General features: G+C 40.0%; 1 pseudogene across 1 annotated transcript; it reads left to right on the top strand.

Annotated features, from left to right (window-relative positions):
* Positions 1-8,191: 8,191 nt before the first annotated feature.
* LOC307110188 (protein Mis18-beta-like) lies at positions 8,192-9,131 on the top strand (annotated as a pseudogene). Its single transcript has 2 exons — positions 8,192-8,655; positions 9,021-9,131. The product of its transcript is annotated as a protein Mis18-beta-like (transcript).
* The last annotated feature ends 7,411 nt before the right edge of the window (positions 9,132-16,542 follow it).

The following is a 16,542-nucleotide window of genomic DNA, read 5'->3' as shown; positions in this document are numbered from 1 at the left end:
GAAGTAACAGATTTAACAAATTACTGTCTGCTAGTGGGTTGGTTTGAGGGCAGGTCTTGAGAAATGTTATCCACATAAAGGACTCACTGAAAACTGAGAAGTCTACCTGTGTTTTGAGCCCTCACCCCAAAGCCTCTGGACTTCGGGACAGGGAGGGCCCCATGCGGCCAGTGGCCTGGCGGGGAGCAGTGTCACAAGGCCTTGAGCCACACTGAGAAGTGTGCACTGGAAACACACACCCATCAGGCCTGGCTCAGTCATAGGAGATGCTGGTTCCCATCGAGGCTCTGCCACTCACCGGCTGTGCACCCTTGGCCATGTCAGGTAACTCTTCCGAGCCTCCGTCTCCTTGTTTATGAAATGAAGAAGCTGTTCTCAGGATGTTTCATTAGGTTCTTAGGGGGATATGTGACCTCACGGGTCCCCTCACATTGTTCTGTATTTTGGGCGTTTGTCTTATTCTCTCCAAGTTCACAAAATTAAGAACTTTTAAAAATTCATCTTTGCTTCTCTTTACAAGCCTAGCTAGCATAATGATTTCCATGAAATAATAATAATAACTACATATTATGCCCCAAACTCCATGTTAAGCCTTAACTACATTATCTAATCACCACAGCTCTGAGGAAACTTCTATCCATATTGTTCAGAGAAACAAGCATATGTTTAGGAAATTTGATTTACTCAGTGCCGCACGGCTGTTAGGTGTAGGCTAGATGTCAGAACCCAGTTCATATAACTAGAGACAGAGCTTTAAATACTAATCAATATTCATTAAATTGAGATCAGTGAAAGCCAAATGTCAGCCATGTTTATTAGTAGTAACATAGGATCACTGATCTTAAAACCTGGAGCAGATCAATAGATAATTATATCCCCGGGGATAAATCCTTGTCCTCTGGAAAGAGGGGAGGAAGAAGACAAACCCAAAGGTGCTCTGACAAGTCAAATCTTGTACAGTGGCAGAGAAAAAAATCTCAATTGGCAAGTCCAGCATCAAGGCCAGCAATAAACCCTGCCCCTTCTGACAACCTTGAAGCTCAGAAAGCAGATTCCAGCTCAGTGCTTCCAACAAAGACCTTAGACATCAATGACCACACATGGGCAGATACTTGGGAACCAAGACTTGATCTAAATGGCAAACATTTGCTGAAAAGACATTTCCTGTGACTCAGATCAAAAGTCAAACTACAGCCCTGGGCAGTGTGGCTCAGTTAGTTGAGCATGGTCCCATGCATCAAAAGGTCACCAGTTCAATTCCAGGTCAGGGCACATGCTCGGGTTGGACAGGGGTACATGCCGGAGGCAACCAATTGATGTTTCTCTCCCACATCAATGTTTCTCTCCCTCCCCCTCCTTTTCTCGAAAAATCAATATAAACATATACACTGTCTCTAAAATCAATATAAACATATACACTGAGTGGCCAGATTATTATGATCTCTGAACGCATAATAATCTGGCCACTCAATGTACACATATTAGAGGCCCGGTGCATGAATTCGTGCATGGATGGGGTCCGGCCAGCCTGGCCAGGGGGAGGGGACATGGGCGGTTGGCTGGCATGCCTGCTGTTTGAATTCCTGGTCAAGGGGACATTTGCATATTAGCCTTTTATTATATAAGATATACACTGAGTGGCCAGATTATTATGCATTCAGATATCATAATAATCTGGCCACTCAGTATATATTTTTAAAAAGTCAAACTACATGGCATAGTTCAAAAGAGGACAAGCTGTCCATGTTTATGCAATATCTCAAGAAGTAGAGAAATAAAAGAAAATCTGGATAATGCCATTCAGATGTGCTCACTTTTCAAAAAATTGGTATACCAAAATTAAAACTCCTAAAATAATTCAGTGAAGAGCACTGATCCATATTGCAAAAAGAACTCTTACCTTGCAAAAAGGATTCACCACAGACTTCATTTCTTCCTTCACTCAACAAATATTTACCAAGTGCTCATTATGTGCTATCATCTATATCAGGCCTTAATTTTCTCTTTTCTTTTGGGCTTTTATTGTCCTCTTTATCCACAGCACTTTATCACCATTGGTCCATAAAAGGTCCCTCTCTTATTTATTCATTTTCCTTCTTTTTTTAAAAAAAATAGATTTTATTGATTTTTTACGGACAGGGAGAGGGAAAGAGAGTTAGAAAAGAGAGAAAAACACCGATCAGCTGCCTCCTGCACAACCCTTACTGGGGATGTGCCTGTAACAAAGGTACATGCCCTTGACCTGAATCAAACCTGGGACCCCTCAGTCCACAGGCCAATGCTCTATCCACTGAGCCAAACCAGTTAGGGCTATTCATTCTTCTTTTGTTTATTCATCATTCATTCATTCATTCATTCACTTTTCTGTATACCTTCCATGCATATTCTTTTTTTTAACACTAATTTGTGGGGGTTTTTTTGTTTGTTTTATATATTTATATTTTTTATTGATTTCAAAGAGGAAGGGAGAGGGAGAGAGAGATAGAAACATCAATAATGAGAGAGAATCATTCATCAGCTGCCTCCTGCACACCCCCTAATGGGGATTGAGCCTGCAACCCAGGCATGTGCCCATGACCAGAATCGAACCTAGGACCCTTCAGTCCATAGGCCGATGCTCCATCTACTGAGCCAAACGAGCTACGGCCATACATATTCTTTTTCCTGTTTCCATTCACCTCCAATAGTCACCTATCATTTCAATCAAAGTAATGATTTTCATCTGGATGATGTTAATTCTTTTATTTGTAAATAAAACATATTCGTAACCTGTACTTGTAAAATCTGTATTGTTTTGCACTCCTAGATTTTTAATTGATGTAGGTGCTATAGTGTTAGAGAGCTCATACTACTTCTTATCTCATCACTGTGTTGTAAGATCCATTCATATTGCTATGCATACTTTGCATCTGTCATTTCTAAACGCTTGAAAGTATTTAATGGAATGCAAGCATTGCCTTTTACTTAACCAGATTGTTTCCAACTCCCCCTCCACAAAGCAAAGCATCAATAAACATGCTGACATGTACCCTTGTACAGAGGCATGTGAAAATTTCCTTGGGGTTACATGCACAGAGATAGAATTCCTAGGTCAAAGAATATGCATAAATGTGGGCTGACTGAATACAACCCAATTGCTCTCCAGGATCCCTACAGCAGTTGATGAAGCTTCCCGTTTCACCACCAGACTTGGCATCAGCAGCTTTCTAATATTTGCCAACCTAATAGGTGTAGTGATAGTTCACTGTCATTTTATTTTACATTACAAACAGTAATAAATTTGAGCATCTCTTCATATGCTTGCTAACCTTCTGGATTTCCTCTTTTCTAAAATTTCTGTTCACTCCTTTGTCAATTTCTCTACTGAGTTTGCTGTATTTTTCTTATTGATGGGCAGTTTTTTGTATATTCTACAAGTGAAATTCTAGATATTATCAGTTTTACTCAATGCAAATTTCTTCTCCTAATCTGTAATCTGTAAGCTTCACTCATGGTGTCCTTTTTTAAAATATACTTACATTATCTATATGGGCCTGCCTTTTGAATTATATTTTATTTCATTGACTTCATTGTCTGTTCTTGTACTAACACTTTACAGGTTTAATTATTATTTATTACAGTGAATCTTAAAATTTTAGAGTTAGTTCATCAAGTTCCTAAAAAAAATCCAACTGGAATTTTGATTTGTTTTTATTTAATTAACTGATTGCTTTAAGGAAGGTTGGTATCATTATAAGAGTAATTTGGCCCATCTAAGCATGGGCTAGCTCTCCATCTACTGAGATCATATTCTATGTTCTTTAGTAGTAGAGTTTTAAAATTTTCTCCATGAAAGTATAGTGTATTCTTTTTTTTTAAATAGTGTATTCTTAGATAAGTTAATTCTTACTTTCTTACTTAATTACTTACTAACTTTTGACATTGTGAATAGCCCCTCACTTTTTATTATATTTTCAAGTTGGTTATTATTGGTGTAAAAAAATTCTAATATTTGTGTGTTTATCTTATTTTTGGCAAACTTGTTGACCTCTCTTATTAGTTTTAATAGTTTGTCCGTTGGTTATGATGATCTTTGTAGGTTGAGAAAGACTATCGGAAAACACAGATATTTACATTACGATTCATAACAGTAGCAAAATTACAGTTATGAAGTAGCAACGAAAATAATTTTATGGTGGGGGTCACCACAACATGAGGAACTGTATTAAAGGGTCGCAGCATTAAAAAGGTTGAGAACCACTGCTCTAGGTAGATGATCATCTCTTCTGAAAACAATGCCAGTTTTATCTTTTCCCTTCCAATCCTACATCTCTAATTCTTTAATTTCCTTACAGTTTTGTCCAGTCCTATGATAAGTAGTGGTAGTGGTTATTTTTGTCTTATCCTTGTCTTGAAGTTACAATGAAGATAAATACCTAACATTTTTTAAAAATATGAAATATGTAAAATTAAAACTGCTCATGAACAGTCAAACAGTAGAGATAAAGAAAAACTAACACCTGTACCCATTATAATGCAACTTAAAAACAAATAATACAAAGAGGAAATTCTAGAAGCTTACTTAGGTATATTAACAGCTGAGGAAAAGAACTGTATTAATGGTATAGTTCTCGACAGAAAAACTAGATGCAAACAGACAATTAAGAAATACTTTTTAAGTATTGAAAAGAATATTGAACCTATAAATTTAATATAGCCAAACTGTGATTTAAATATTATAACATAACAAAAGTATTCGCAAGCATACAAGGTCTCACATTACAATTGCTCTTGAGGGAAGCACTCAAATAAAAAAAGGCAACCCAGGAGAATGTTACAAAAAACATGGGAGCAAAAGGTGGTCAAATATCTGGATAAAGTTTATTATAGGAATTCTCTTAAAGCTGAAAAAGGGAAAAATGCATCCACAAGAACCCAGAACAAAATGTATAGAAAATATCCACATTGATTGCAAGTTCGGGGAACACCATTCACATTTTATTTTTATTTTTTATTTTATTATTTCATTTTATTTGTGCAGGAGTGAAATGTGTGGGTCTAAAGGAGATCAAAGGGAAATTAAGATGTAGCAACATTTTTGTTTTTTAAAGTGGAAAAATGGCTGTTGGTCCATTTAAGAAATTAATAGGGAAAAGTAACGGTAAGTATGAGGTAAGGGACAACTGCCACTTTGGTTCTTACTATAAGAACAGAAATAGAATGTTTAATTTTTAAGACAGCTGAAAAAAAGCTGGGTCTTTCTATCAAAACAGGAAAGGAGTATTAAAGTTTATATAGTGAATGGAAAATAGAAATAAGATAACAGGATAAGTTTGCATAGTACAGCAACTATAATAAATATAAAAAAAATTAAGCTCACCAATTAAAGCATACAGATTCCTGGATTGAATTTAAATTTTTAAAAAGATCCAACAATATGTTGACTCTTAGATATAGTTAAAACAAAAACCAAATCTCAGGTAGTTTTCAAATAAAAGACGGATGTAATTCTTGATTTCAAAACTAAATAAGATCAATACAAGAGAAGAAAATTACAGGTCCATTTAATTTTTGAAAATTTTAATTTATCAAAAATCCTAAAGAAAATAATTAGTTTGCTGAATTCAATGGTATATTATGAAATAATGTCTGATGATACAAAAATAAATAATAATGACAATACATTACAATAAAGTGGGATTTATCCTAGGAATGAAAGGATGATTTATTCTTAGAAATTTTATCAATTCACCACAGTAAACTGTAAGATAAAAATTATGAATTTACCTCAATCAATGTCTAAACACTTGATAAAGCCTAACATCTATTTGTAATTTAAAAAACAACAACAACCTCTTAGAAAATTAGGACTAGAAGAAAATTTCTTAGCTTGGTAAGGTTTATATATCTACAGTGATGTATATAATGAAAAAATTATAGATAAAATCCTTTTGAGAACAAGTTGATCTTTTACATTTATGTGATTAATTTCTAAACATTTTTCACACAATAATTTTCTGAAACATGTATTTAACACAAAAAATAGAACACATAGATTATATCATGTAATTGTGCAAAGTTCTGTTCTAGGCTTTAGGGATATAGCAATAAACTAAACAGAAAATTGTTAGCATCACATAGCCAAATATTTGGTGTTGGGTAGACAAAAAATCCATATGTCTTTTCAATACATGATTTATCATAAATGCAGATATGGACAGACTCGAGCATAGAAAAATTGATGGCCTACAGGTTCAACAACCCCTAGACTGTAAAGATTGTCTCTGGCTCAGAAATTCAGAACAATTTGTGAAGTCAAGTATCTAGAGAAAGATTTCTTGATCATAGAGGTGGAGTAGGAGAGAGGGAAGGAATTTAAACAAAGGGCGGGGGGGGGGGGGGCGCGAGTGGGTCCTGTGTGCATATATACATTTTCCTTGGCAGACAGTCCACAGAGTTCATGAGAATTCCAAGGTTAAGAACCACTGTTTATTTTAGAGAAATATTATGATATCAAATGTTTACATACATTTTTTTAAATGTTTACAGTTAGAACAGTAATGGGCCCCCTGTGATGTGGGTAGAGTATCAAACTCCATTGCTGCCTGCAGGCAATGTCCCAAGTTTCCTTCACACACTAAGTATGATAGTCACTACTAAGTCAGGTAAGTCCATTTGTCATCTCTCCTGCCAATGACTATCACTTCATTCTTCCATAGAATTTGCCTCTGGACAAGGCAGCAGGGCATAGTGAAGAAGTTACTTAATTTAAGTCAGGAACCTGGTTTGAAATCTGGCTGCACTGCTAGTACCGTGGTCTTGGGTAAATTGTTTAAATTCTCCTAGTTTTAGTTTCCTTCTTTTCCAAATAATAGTAATAACAATAATAATAATAATAGTTGTTATTGTTGCAATGCTGAAGTGTAATAGCCTAGTGTAGAGTCCTCTACACACACTAATTTTCATTGTTTTGTTCCAATCAAGAGACTACATAACTAAACTCCCTTTCTTGTTTTTGTTCTCAAAATTCATGCACAAAGGTCCTTATCCCTTCAAGCTTTGCCAATTTGTACTTTTCCAAAAGAAAAGCAGGTCCCCCTCCTCCCGTCCAAGAAATCGTAGGATCCTGAGCACACCTCATTCAATGCCAGCTCCCACCCACCATCTGCGAACATGACTGGCAGCTGCATGGCAGGTCCTAATTTAGGAATAGACATTATGGTTGGGATTTCCAGCTTTATTGTGCCTTACATAGAGGTTATGACTAGGAGCAATTAAAAAGGAAGTCACATTTATTCTGATGAGATAGAGATTGCACAGACCAAAGCCAGAGTGGCCTGGATGGGCGCCAGTGCTCAGAAGCTTTATTGTATGTAGCAGCTCTGTGCAGGCGAGAGGGGGCCCAGCTCTCTTCACGGCTGTCTTTGAATGCCGTCTGATGCTAGACAGGTGAAGTCTAGTCATACTGACAACTCTCTTTAACACAGGCAGCTGGGAAGTGTCCATGTCCCCATTTTGCCAATGAGAACACCAAGGGCCAGGTGTATTTAATAATGATCAATAGCCTAAGACTGCCATATATAATCCTGGAAGATAGTTTTAAAAAAATAACTTAGTGGTTACTACGTTGATGCCCTTGTTACCTTGGAGCTTTGGAAAACAGCCTTTGCCAAAGAAAATATCTCTAGGCTATTTTACCCACCTGTGGTCCTTCCAAGGCAAAGAGGGTTTTTTGTATGATTTTTTTTTGGGGGGGGGCGGTTGTTTGTTTGTTTGTTTATTTGTTTGTTTTGCTTTACCATTATTTGACTCCACACTCTGAATAACAGTCTTAACTTGATAGTTTCACCTTCGTACTGCCAATACCTTCCCCCACAGTCTGCACAGCTGATGGCCACCTTTGAGAAATATATTCCATGATGTTTTGCTCTCTGCTGGGAATTAATTTAGATGTTAGGGCACGAAGCCACAATCCCTGTGCTCAAGGAATTATCATTGGTGTGGAAAATACAATTTTTTAAAAATAATGGAAAGTCCCACAGGAATTCCTAGAGTAGTTGCCAGCCAAGTTACAGGGGATAATTATTATAAAGGGATATTCCTGAGCCCTACCCTCAAAACACCCGACTCAGGCCTGGTGCATGTTCCAAACCCAGGCAGCGCCAAGACACCATCGCTCGGTAAGCAAAGTGGCGGGAGGGTGACTTCTGTGATGGCACCTGACGAACCTTCTTTCAAAACTTCCACGGAGTGGGACACGCAGTGTGAAGGGGTCCTGGCCGCCCAGCCCCGCAGGGCAGGGACCAAGGAGCTGCCATCAGGCCTGCGGCTGCCCTCCCGGCTGCCGCCCAAGGTGCGTCTTTTCCAGTGCGCGCAGCGCCAGGCCTGGATCCCTGACTCGGGGCACCTCGTTATCTTCTGGAGGGTTACAAATAACCTGGTTTCGGAAGCTCCCTTCCTGGTTGACACCAAAGGTTTATTCTAAGGCAGCACTTATGGCTTTTATTCTGTAGTTCCTGTGGGATTCCCTTGGTTTCCATCTGTATTCTATCCGGGCTGCCCTGGCTGCCTTGAGAGGTCACTTCTGCCTTTCCAGCAACAAAACGGTGTGTTCTCTCTTAAAAACAAAATCCATTGTGAATGCATCTGAGATGGACAGTCACATCCTGCGCAGTGGTTCTCAACCTTTCTAATGCCGCCACCCTTTAATACAGTTCCTCGTGTTGTGGTGACCCCCAACCATAAAATTATTTTTGTTGCTACTTCATAACTGTAATTTTGCTACTGTTATGAATCGTAATGTAAATATCTGTGTTTTCTGATGGTCTTAGGCTCTACAGCAACGACCCACAGGTTGAGAACCGCTGCTGTAGAGCCTAAGACCATCGGAAAACACAGATATTTACATTACGATTCATTAACAGTAGCAAAATTACAGTTATGAAGTAGCAACGAAAATAATTTTATGGTTGGGGGTCACCACAACACGAGGAACTGTATTAAAGGGTCGCGGCATTAGAAAGGTTGAGAACCACTGCTAGCGGAAAAGGTTGCAGAGCAGAAAGAGAAGATAATACTAAGGCACACTCACAGGTTCACTGATGAAGATGCCGAAGGAAGTGACTCCTGACCAGTCCAAACCAGAAAACTGACCCAGAACCAGAGCTTGAGTATCAGGGTCAGGCTTACTGCCATCTGCAAAGACAGGTGCTGGAGAACGATCAACTTCAAGGATGGACAGGAAGTGTGCTTTATTAAGTTTACATCTAGGCTGATTTTCCAAATGATTTGTGAATCTCTTTATAGATTTCTGTCCAGGTTTCATAGCTATTTGCCTTCAGAAATTATTTTAGCTTTCTTATCAGTTTTGTAGTAATTTCTGAAAACATCTTTAACTGCGTATTTAGGGATTAAGAGGCAATGTGCCATGAATGCTCTGATTTAAAGATGCATGTGAAAATAAAGTTGTACTTAGTGTTGACTACTGAGTCCTACATGGAACAGTTATATGAATGGTTGTAACCACAATTTAACATTTCATTTAAGGGATAAAGTTTGTATATTCTGCATCTTCTCAAGGCTATAGTCAGCTCAGTGTTTTTTTAAAGTGTGTAAATAACTTTCTGTGTTTGTTTTTTTTAAAACTGAATCAGTAGATCTGGAGTAACCCATGACTTGGTAGGTTGGTCGGTTGGTTGGTTATTTTAGTAAAAAAAAAAAATTTAAAAAGAAAACGCTTGACTGGGTGGTTGGAACCTGTACACCAAAAGGTACAGGTTCGATTCCAGGTCAGGGCACATTCCTAGGTTGTGGATTCAATCTCTGGTTGTGGCATGTATGAAAGGCAACTGATCGATCTCTCTCTTTCTCTCTCTGTCTCAACCCCTTCCTTTCTCTAAAAATCAATAAACATATCATTGGATGAGGATTTTTTTTAAAAAAAGAAAAAGATCCAGGTGGCATAATTTTGAGACTTAGGAAGCACTAATGTAGGCAATCAAGAACAAGTCATCCCTTTTTTTCTCAATGTCTCTTTTCCCATCTATCCTCTTTCAACTCTTATTCACTGGAATGCCCCTAGAAAGCCCTGATTAAGAAGAAAAATAATCTCCAGTGTAAGTGTAGCATGGTAGATCCTTTGTCTAACTAAGCACATAACCATTATTTCCCACGCACAGGAGGGAGCTTGGCACCATGAATGCTCTGCACCCAGAGGCAATCACTTTCCTATAGTCTCTCCCCCGCCCCAGGCAAGCCCCTAGCTAAGGAATAGTGATCAGGTGACTCTGTGACCTGGAACCCAATCTGCACGCCCATGACTCAAAGCACTGAGCTGCCCTCCTTCTCTGTATAGCATTCAAAGACCCCCAAGTGATGAGAGACACCAAAACAGTAGACATCAGGGAGGCAGTTGGCCCCTATTCCACTTGGGCTACAGGCTCAAAGGAGTAAAGTGAAGGAAGTTTGTCCGGTGATTGAGGTGATGCATGTCAATCATCTGTCCTGAAAATGCAACAAAAAACCCCCTCCTTTCCCTCTTCCCGAATCACCAAGCCCTCTGGTGACAGGGTTTTCACCAGTGTGGGTCATGGTTTTCCAAACCTATGGAAATAAGAAATTCATTAAAGTCAAAGTCCATTTCCTTGTGAATCAAAAATTTAGTGTACTGCAAAAAGGAGAAGGCTCCAGCATGTCAAGACAAGTCTATTTGCATACGTGCCATGGTCCTGGGCCACTTTCAGTCACGGGTGGAGCTGTTTGGCAGGCAGCTGTACTGCTTTTTTTGAACTGCCACTTCTCTAATTTGAAGGGGGAGCAACTTGAATGAATGAGTAAGGAGATGTAGAAGATGAAAAGGAGATAGAAATATAAGTGGAAAAAGAAGAAAAGGAAAAGAAATGGAGGAAGGCAATTCAGAATTTTAGACATTTTGAAGGTTCAAAGGAAAAACAAAGATCTGCCTCCAAAGACAAAGCAGTTAATTCAATCGAGCAGTAACTCTATGTGAGGCATGTGTGACCATGGTAACAACAGACAGAGACCAGTGAGCCAAGCCTGGCCTCAGAGAGTCCAGAGACAAAGTCAGATACTGACAGTCAATCAGTACCTGAGTATCCATGATCCCCTGGTCCAGGCAATGACTCAGCCACCAAAGTATACAATGCCCTGCACATAGCAAAGACTCTGAAAGTGGTAGCCATTATTGCTGTTACCATCATTGTTATTAATAATGAATATGAAAGCTTTTGACCTGGGCCCAGTGTCACCACTGTTCTCTCCAGGAGAAAATACAAACCAAAAACAAGGTCAGAGATATAACAGGCACGCAATAAGTATAAATTGATTGACATGAGTACTTGTTTCTAAAAAAATGCATTAGTTAGCATGGTCCACAAATAGACACAGTCAAACTATTAAAAAAAGTGGGGGCGCAGGGTGGGGGATGGAGATCAAACAACTTCAGGAGCTTCACATGTACAGTTTGAAAAGCCAGTGATAGCCAAGATTTCTGGCCAATGACTATTTGCCAAGAACTCTTCTAAATACTTTGTACATATTATTCCCTTGTATCCTCATAACAATGCTTTGAAGTAGTAGTCTCATTTTACAGATGAGCAAACAGACAGAATGAGTTAAGACACTTGTCTAAAACACACAGAATCCCCGAAGAGCCAGGGATCCAACCTGGGCAATCTGATTGCACAGCTCTTTTCTTTCTTTTTTCCACTTTTAATTGAGATATAATTGACATATTTTATTATGTTCATGTGGGCAACACAATGATTTGATATATATATTGAAATGATCACTACAATAAGTATAGTTAACATCCATCATCACAAATAGTTACATGTTTTCTTGTGATAAGAACAGCTCATCATTACATGACACTATCTCCTCCCCACAAAAGAGTTAAGTCTCACACAATCAATCATTCATCCATCCATTCCCGAATTCATCTCTCCACCCATCCATCCATCCATTCATCCATCCACCCACCCATTCATTCATCTATCCATCCATTTGCTCATTAATTCATTCATTCATCTAACCATTCATTCAGCAAATATTTGTTGACTATTATCCCACTATCTGTATCTGGCACTGAAAATACAGCAGTGAAAAAGGAAAGTCAGGTCCCTGACTCCAAAGAGCTCACATTTTAGTTAGAGTGGGGGGAGGAGGAATGGATATCACAAATACCATTCACCAGAAGAAGGAAAGCAGTGGATCAAAAAATACCTCTCCAAATCAACATCTTGAGGCCTCAAGCCTTATATTTCCACAGGGCACATTCAGAAAATCATTTCTATGGTGATTATAGTTAATAATATTATATTATATACTTGGAAGTTGTAAAGAGAGTGGATCTTAAATGTTTTCACTACAAAAAAGAAATAACAATTAAGAAATGGTAATTATGTGATGTGATGGAGGTCATAGCTAAAGCTATGATGGTAATCATTTTGCAATATATAAATATCAAGTCAACACTTTGTACACCTTAGACTTATATGATGTTATCTGTTCATTATATCTCAATAAAGCTGGAGGAAATGCAAATACTAAGAAAAAGAGGGAGAGAGGGAGGAGAGAGCGAGAGCGAGAAGAAAGAAAGAAAGAAAGAAAGAAAGAAAGAAAGAAAGAAAGAAAGAAAGAAAGAAAGAAAGAAAGGAAGGAAGGAAGGAAGGAAGGAAGGAAGGAAGGAAGGAAGGAAGAAAGAAAGAAAGAAAGAAAGAAAGAAAGAAAGAAAGAAAGAAAGAAAGAAAGAAAGAAAGAGAGGAAGAAAGAGAGAAAGGAAGAAATCTCTAAAGTCCCAGCTAAGAGACACAAAAATCATCAATGAATTAAAGCTCGATAGTATACATTTAGCAAATTCAACAAATATCAGCTGAGCATCAGCCACTGTCCTCATAATGACAAAGTGAAAACTGAGCACAGGAAGGCCCAGGCTCACTCAGATAGTAAGAAGTGGGGACCACGGCTCTGCCACAGATGCTTAAGACATTTTTTACCAGGGGATGCTGAGCCCAGAAGCTAAGAGTCTAAATGGGACCCTGAACATCCTCACCTTCCCTCTTTTTTCCAAGGGATTCCAGTCCCATATACACAGCCTAGGATTCAACTCCGACCACCTATCTCTCTGAAGTGAGGCAACTGTTTTGCACCAGTGAGGTGGCCTTCACAGTCAGATACACAGACTCCAGAGCTAAGTGCCAAATAATTGCTGAGCAGTCCCAGACCCATCTCAACTTGATTATGGAATGTCCAATGTGCAGATGATGCCAAGCCATGGAATGCAGAAGCCTTGGCAAATGGCCTATTCTGGTGCAGGAAGTGTGAGTTCCTTAGGGAAGCACCTCAGGTTTCTCTTATGTCCAGAAAATTGTATATAATGCCAATTGCAATGTATGTGTTCCATAAAGTCTCATGGATCAATTAATCATTGGCCCCTTTTTATTTCAGAATGAGACAACCATGTTAGACATCAGTGACTGCACCTGAAGTCAGGCGCAAGTTCCCCAGACCATCCCGGTTGACCGCAGGCACTAAGCCCCAGGACGTTAGTCAAGATGCTGATTGATGAGTATAATGGTTCTAGTTACCACAACAGACTCAAACTCATACTCTTATTGCCCTGCCCAGTTTGGCTCAGTGGATAGAGTTGGCCTGCGAACTGAAGGGTCCCGGGTTCAATTCTGGTCAAGGTGCCTTGGTTGCGGGCTCAATCCCCAGTGGGGTTTTTGCAGGAGGCAACTGATTGATGTTTCTCTCTCATCAATGTTTCTAACTTTCTATCCCTCTCCCTTCCTCTCTGTAAAAATCAATATACTTAACACACACACACACACACACACACACACACACACACACACACACAAAACTCATATTGTTACTAACACTTCCATTTTCTGTTGCTCCAAACTTTTTGTAGGTTTTTGAAATACAGGCATGAAATTTAACCAGGTTTTCCCAGGGAAATATCACGTGAGCCCCAAAGAAGAGCAGAGCCTTGCCAATTTTTGCACCAGAATCTTACCCTTTTCTTCTTTCAGCCACTTGTTCTGTAGAACCCAGGACCTCTGGTGGCCCAGAGTCCATCCTTCTAACCAACCTACAGGCCTGTACGCAGAGCTGTGTCTGAGGCCTCTGTCATTTCCAAGGATCGGAGGCAGGCTGGGCCCTCATTGTGCTCCCTTTGGAAAGCATAGACAGTAGGGAGTCATTGGAAGTTTTTAACTGAGGAGTAACAAGGTCAGAGTCGTGCTCCCTTTAAATGTGGCTTTGGCGATGGTGTGGAGGTATATTGGAGACAGTAGGAATGGGAGGTGGAGAGAGAGAGTCTTTCTAACAATTGCCCCAGTAAGAATTAACTAGGGTTGAACTTCGAGTGATGATCACAGATGCTCCCAAGCCACCTGGCTGTCATTGTGTTCCAATCAGGAGGCATAGTGTCTTCTCCTTCTCAGAATCTGCCATATGATAGGCACTCAAGAAATGCTTGTTGGATTAAGAAAATTTGAATGAACCTGAAGTGAGCCCTTCATTTTTGAGATAGGAAACCAGGATCAGAGAGATGAAATTACCTGCACACAGTCATCTAGATAGGCAAGAGCAGAGATGGGCCTAGAACCTAGCTTCCTGACTGGCTGTTCCAGCGGTCTGCAAGCTTTACAATGCATCTGAATCAGGACGACCAGAGTTTCTGACTTGATAAGTCAGGGATAGGGCTGGAGATTTTGCATGTCTAACAAATTCTCAGGTGATGCAGATACCGCTGGTCTGGGGATCACATCTGAGAACCCCTGCCTTATCCAGTTCTCCCTCTAACACACCTAGCCTTCACTTTCAGGAAGCAGAACCTGGCCTGTTTCTTTCATCCCCTCATTGATTGGGTCTAAAATTTGGGAAGAATAAGTGCCCCAGCCTAATCCAGCCTGTGGAGTATTGTATAGCTGGATGACTGAGAGCCCAGACTTGCAGCCAATGCCTGGGTTTGGTCCTGCCTCCACCAACTTTGGACAAGTTACTTATCTAATCTGGGTTCGGTGCATATATTACAAAATATTGTAAGAATTAGATTTGTTAATATGTGTAAAACACCTAAACAGTGCCTGGAAAATAGTAAGCATTTAAAAGGAATAGCTTTTACTCTTGCAATATCATGGATGAGCTTGTACCTGACCTCAGGGAAGTCCTGTGGTACTGCCTGGGTCAGAGAGGTATGAGACCAGGTAACCAAGTGATGATAGATTACATGATATAGCCATAGACGAATACAAAGGTTGCTAGAAGCACAGAGAGATCAATGTGGGCTGGTGCTATATAGAGCTTGTCGGGATTCCTACACGTTCATGTTAATGTGGCACTCTCCTGTTATTTCTCAGGAACCAGTTCATAAGTGACAGTGAGTCACATAATCTACTCTAGGCAGCTGTATGCTCCCATCTGTCAGAGGCTGAAGTACCAGCTTGGACTGAGTAGATTGACCAAAGCAAATGACAGACATCAAACTTTTGAACACCTGCTCCTGTCCAGCCCTCCCAATGCCCTCAGACTGCCTCAGCAGCTGACTGGATTTCAGTTCCCATGGATGACCGAGAAACAGGTGCTGAAACCAAGACGTACCTGAGTGTGGGTCCCTGAGATGCTGGCCACCTAGAGAACTATATATTTGGAGATCTACTTTAACCCTAAATCTTGGATGCGCCATGGACTCACTAGCAAAGTTTCCTCACTAGTCACTCCCATCTTTGGGGGATGGCTGGGCAGCGTTGCAGAACGAAGCCATGAGGATGGCTTCCAACTCATAAAAGTAAGATCAGAGTGTCTGAGGTCTAGTGTGGAAAGAACACTTGAGGAAGGAAGGATGACTGACCAAGCGATAGGACACATTCCCCAAGTTCCACCGCACACTGCAACTTTGTCCTCCCAGGGAGCTCAGCCACCCCTTAAAAAGCTTCCTCCAAGCTTGAACTCAAACACTGCCCTTAGCAACACTCAGCACAGATGACACAGGCAAAAAGCAATTAAGAATTTGACCTCTGGAATTAGAGCTAGGTACAAATCCTGGCTCTACCATTTAAAACTATGATACCTTGAGCTGGTCACTTAACACTCTGTGTCCCGATTTCTACATCTGTTAAATAATTCCTCACCAGGCTGTTGTCAGGATCAAATCAAATACTGCATGAAAAGGAGCCCCACAATGCCAGTGGTAGTAGATGCCTAATAAACAGCGACCATTATATTACTAAACACAGCCAGAGACTACACTAGGAATGAGCCCGAGAACACCAGGCGTGGTGAGGAAGTCCAGCCAGCAAAGCCCAGCTTGCTACAACCAACTCTTTCCGATGGTTCATAGATCCTGCTGTTTCCATTCATGGTGTTCAAATTAATGCCAGATGTGCAGCCCATCTCTACTGCCTCCTCATTTCTACTGTTCAACTTCCATCCTGACTCCCTCCTCCAACCCTTGCACCCCAGCCCCATGTCTGGTCTGAGAGGCAGGCTCCACCCCAAGGACTGATACTAGGAATGGTGTTGTTTTGTCATACT

This window comes from Cnephaeus nilssonii (assembly GCF_951640355.1).
Source record: "Cnephaeus nilssonii genome assembly, chromosome: 13".
In the NCBI taxonomy this organism is placed as follows: Eukaryota; Metazoa; Chordata; class Mammalia; order Chiroptera; family Vespertilionidae; genus Cnephaeus; species Cnephaeus nilssonii.
The sequence above is the reverse complement of the archived record's forward strand: the minus strand, read 5'-3'. Positions and strand labels throughout refer to the sequence as shown.